Source organism: Penaeus monodon, chromosome 2 (genome assembly GCF_015228065.2).
Source record: "Penaeus monodon isolate SGIC_2016 chromosome 2, NSTDA_Pmon_1, whole genome shotgun sequence".
In the NCBI taxonomy this organism is placed as follows: domain Eukaryota; kingdom Metazoa; phylum Arthropoda; class Malacostraca; order Decapoda; family Penaeidae; genus Penaeus; species Penaeus monodon.
In genome coordinates, this window is record NC_051387.1 from 2,599,850 (window position 1) to 2,604,849 (window position 5,000).

The 5,000-nt window shown below is 46.3% G+C and overlaps 1 protein-coding gene across 1 annotated transcript in view; it reads left to right on the forward strand.

Annotated features, from left to right (window-relative positions):
• Nucleotides 1–5,000, forward strand: part of LOC119584565 (protein kinase C, brain isozyme-like) — a gene marked incomplete at its 5' end in the record, with an annotated part of 99,199 nt that overhangs the window by 8,850 nt on the left and 85,349 nt on the right.

The following is a 5,000-nucleotide window of genomic DNA, read 5'->3' on the forward strand; positions in this document are numbered from 1 at the left end:
CCCCATGACCCTCCACCCTTCTCTTACCCCTCACTCTGCCTCTTCCCCTTATCTCTCCCCACTCTCATTCCCCCTCCTCCCCCACTCCACCCCCTCCCCCCTCTCGCCCCACCCCCACGCCCCCATCCCGTCGTACTTTTACTGTTAGTGCCCGAGATTTGTGAGCCACAAAAGCGAATTGGATAAATGATATAGAGGACCACAAACTGTCCAAACTGTGTTGTTCCCGAGAGAGTGAACAACCGCCGAGCCGTGTTCCCGAGTCCCTCCAGCTGGTCGGCCGGTCAGCTGGTTGAATAGTCGGTTGGTCGGCCGGTCAGCTGGTTGAATAGTCGGTTGGTCGGCCGGTCAGCTGGTTGAATAGTCGGTTGGTCGTTGGTCGGTCGGTCGGGAGAGAGAGAGGATTTGCGTAAGAGAGATATAGGAATTCTGTTTCTGTTTCTGGTTGTTCGGGCGGTCAGCTGGTCGGATTGTTAGTCGGTCGGTCTGTCGGTCGATCATCTGGTTGAATAGTCGGTTGCTCGGTTTGTCGGTTGCTCGGTTTGTCGGTTGCTCGGTCGGACGGTCGGTCGATTTGCGTAAAAGAGAGAGAGGAATTCTGTTTCTGATCTTCCTCCTCCTTGTCCCTCGCCTCGTATGCAAAGGAATTTGTTTTATAATACGGATATACATCGTCTTCTGTCGTGGATCCGGTTCAGTGCCATGACGTCGTGACTGGAATGCAGCAAAATCGAGTAAAATTCCAAAATCATTAGGAGTCATCAATGCAGGACGGTCGCTTTGTGCGTAATCCGCACAGATGAAGCGTGGCATTATTATTTCCCCGTGGCCTCGGAAATTAATCGCTGGCCATTAGTCAAAAGAGGCGGAGAGATAGAGGCAAAAAAGAATATATTTAAATGAGGAAAGACTAGTAATAATCCTTGATAAACGGAAACGCTATCCCTGTCCCCCTTCTCCCTCTTCCTCTCCCTCTTCCTCTCCCTTTCCCTTCTCCATCCTCTCCCATTTCCTCCCCCCCCTTTCGCCTCTCCTTCTCCCCCTCCCCCTTCCCCTATCTTCACCCTTCACCTCTCCCTCCCCCTCCACCTCCCCCTCTACCTTCCCATCCCCATCCCCTTCCCCTTTGATATCCCCTTTCCCCTCTCCTCCTTCACATCCTCTCCCTCCATCTCCCTTTCCCTCCGCCTCTCCCTCCCCCTCCCCTCTCCTCCCCCTCCCCCTCCCTCCTCCACCTCCTCCTCCTCCTCCACCTTTCCCTCCCCCTCCACCCTCCCCTCCCCCTCCACCTCCCCCTCCACCTCCTCCTCCTCCTCCTCCTCCTCCACCTTTCCCTCCCCCTCCACCTCTCCCTCCCCCTCCACCTCCCCCCGCCTCCCTTTTTCCAAGTGCCCTGATCCAAACGCCATGCCGGCGACCACTGGTGAATTAATCTAATTCTGGCATGTAGATTCGTCATGCGGCGGCCGGCGCGATGTGATCAAAGTTTTAATTGTCGCCGGACGGTGGGCGCGCACGCAGGGAGGCGTCGTGTGTGCAGGAGTGCGCTGTTTGTCGAAGTAAGTGGGCGGTGAGTGGGCGGAAGAGTGGGGGAGAAAGGCGGTGGGCGGGTGGGTGGGTGGGTAGGTGAGATGGGCGGTGGATGGGTGGGGGAGGAACGGTGTGGATTGGAGAGGGCGTTGGGCGGGCGGAAGAGGAGCGGTAGGCGGAAAAAGGGCGTGGGGGCCAGAAGAGGTGCGGTGGGCGGGCGGAAGAGGGGCGGTGGGTGGGCGGGAGGGCGGGATGGAAGGGCGGTGGGCGGGACTTCGACGCCCTGGGAGAAAGTCGCTCGTTAGCTCGGCAAGATGGATAATTAATTCGTGGTGTTAAATAGTGCTGTCATGTTGCTGGCGATTATTAGTATTTTTGTCAGTATTATTATTGTAATTTTCATTATCATCATTATTATTATCATTACTTTCACTATCATTATTATTTTTCAATACTATTATTGTCATTATTATTATTATTATTATTATTATTATTATTATTATTATCATTATTATTATTACTCTTGATAATGGTCGTGCCAAATTTATGTCTCATTATCATCATGATAACCTTCTCCATGCTTCTTCCTTTTAATCACCTATTAATATTTTATTCCCAGCGAAGGTAGGCAGCAGAATTTTTACCTTGAAGGAACCCGGTGCCGAATGAGCGCGTCGCTAGTCATGCATATTAATCGGGAATCGAGGAGCCAAAAGAAACCCTTTCTTGTCTGAAATGCTGGCCCGAGTTTTCGTTTTTTTTGTTATTTATTTATTATTTATTCATTTGTTTATTTATTTGTTTGTTTGTTTAATTCATTTTGGTTCGTTTGAGGAGGGTCGTTGATCTGTCAGAACGATGTGTTTTTCTTATTTTTTTCTTTTTTTTTATTCATTGTCCTCTTTTTTTTTTCTTTTTCTATTTTCTTTTTTTCAACTATTCTTCATATTTTCCTTTTTCTATTTCCTTTTTCTCCATTGCCTTCTTCTTCATCTTCTTCGTCTTCTTCTTCTTCTTCTTCCCTTTTTTGTATTTATCATCACCATCATCATCACCATCACCATCATCATCATCATCATCACCATCACAATCACAATCACCATCATCATCATCATCATCATCATCATTATCATCATCATCATCACTCACCATCTCATCATCATCATCCCCACCATCACCCACCATCATCATTATCCATCATAAATCATCATCACCATCATCATCACCATCATCATCATCATCATCATTATCATTATCACCATCATCATCATCATCATCATCACCATCATCATCATCATCATCATCATCATCATTATCATTATCACCATCATCATCATCATCATCACCACCATCATCATCATCATCATCATCATCATCATCATCATTATCATCATCATCACCATCACCATCACCATCACCATCACCATCATCATCATCATCATCATCATTTGATTTAAGTCTTTTTAGAATCTCATAGAAACGCCCACGTGCTGTCCATACCATACCCCCCCCCCCCCCATTGCTACGGATTAAGCTGCTTTGCCAAAATTCCAACAGTGATTTTAACAAAGGCTGATTGTTACAACACGCAGGGGAAACAGTAGAGGGAGGGAGGGAGGGTGATGGAGGGAGGGAGGGAGGGAAGGAGAAGGAGGAAGGGAGAGTGATGAAAGGAGGGAGGGAGAGGAAGGAAGGGAGGGAAGGAGAGGAGGACGGGAGGGAAGGGAGGGAGGGAGGTTTACATGTGCAGTTGCAACAGTCACGTTCGTTGGGGGGGGGGGGCAGATTGTTGCAATAACGCCCTGCCGTTTGTGTGTTGTTGCTTGGTCTAATATCCCGTAAAATCGCTCTGGTTTTGATGCCACGGTTGGCGGGTCAGATCAAAACCGCCATTCAGTGTTGGTTTCCGAGGATTTAGAATTAATTTTGTGTGTGGGTCGTTTTGTAAAGTAAGAATCTTGATATCCTGATGTTTTTTTAATAGTTTTTTATGATCCCGAGGTAGGTTAGGTTAAGTTAGAGTCAGTTGTTTTTGGGTTAGGTAAAGTTAGAGTAAGTTATTTTGGGTTAGGTTAAGTTAGGGTAAGTTATTTTAGGTTAGGTTCAGTCGTCTTAAGTTTTAGGTTGGGTTTAAGTTATTTTAAGGCAGATTAGAGATATAGGTTAGTTAAAAAAAAAAAAAAGTTATGTTACGTTATGTAAGGTTAGGTTAAGTTGTTTTGTTAAGATTTGGTTAAGACATTTAAAGTTAGGCTAGATGAAGTTAACTTGGGTTGGGTTAGCAGAGAATTTTTGATTGAAAGATATCCTCTATATTTTACATAGAAACGTGCACGCCCACACAAGGACATATACTCTCACATGTACGAATGTCCGTAGTATGCTTATATAACGAGTGTTTAGAAAGTTGTTCATTAAAGCGAGCTAACAACCCCATCGTTAGCTGACAGTGAGTGATTGTCAGCATTCATTAGCGTTGATCCTTCCAGTTAGAAAAAAAAATCTTTATTGGCTGTTGAATATCTTGCATTTGTCTGGCGATCGCCCTTTTTCAACTTGGGTAGAATTCTCTCTCCCCTCGACGCGCCCTCGTTCATTCTTGCGTTTATCCGTTCTCTCATTTGTGACAGGAGTGGAATGCAGGTGCAATACCCCGTGCAGTGTTCATAAATTGATAAGCATGCGTGAATATTGTTTACAGTCTTACCTATACACATACATATATATACACATTCACAGACACAGACATACACACTCACACTCACACTCACACTCACACTCACACACACACACACACACACACACACACACACACACACACACACACACACACACACACACACACACACACACACACACACACACACACAGATACTCTTGAAACACAACAACAACAACAACAACAACAAAAAATCCTGAATTACGTTTCAAACACAAGTTTGGTCCACTGGAAGCCAAAATTCGTGATCTCTGGACAACGGTAGTGTAAGTCTCTCGTAGTGTGGAGTCCTGGTTGTGAAATTTGTAGCCTGTTAAGGTGTTGTTGCTAAGTGCCCTACGTTTTAAGCGCTAGATTTAATATGTATGTTTACTGATATAGTTTTACCTGCCTCGTACCGTTGTGATAACTCTCTGTTTTCTCTCTGTTCTTTCTTTCTTTTTTTATCACTTTCTTTCTCTCTTTCTTTTTCTGTCATTTTCTTTCTCTCTTTCTATCTCCCTTTCTCTCTCTCTCCCTCCTCTCTCCCTTTCCCTTTCCTTTCCCTTTCCCTTTCCCTTCCTCCCTCCCTCCCTCCCTCCCTCCCTCCCTCCCTCCCTTCCCTCCCTCCCTCCCTCCCTCCCTCCCCTCCCTCCTCCCCCCCCCTCCTCCCTCCCTCTCTCTCCCCTCTCCCTCTCCCTCTCCCTCTCCCTCTCCCTCTCCCTCTCCCTCTCCCTCTCTCTCCTATCTCTCTTATGTATTATATTATTAT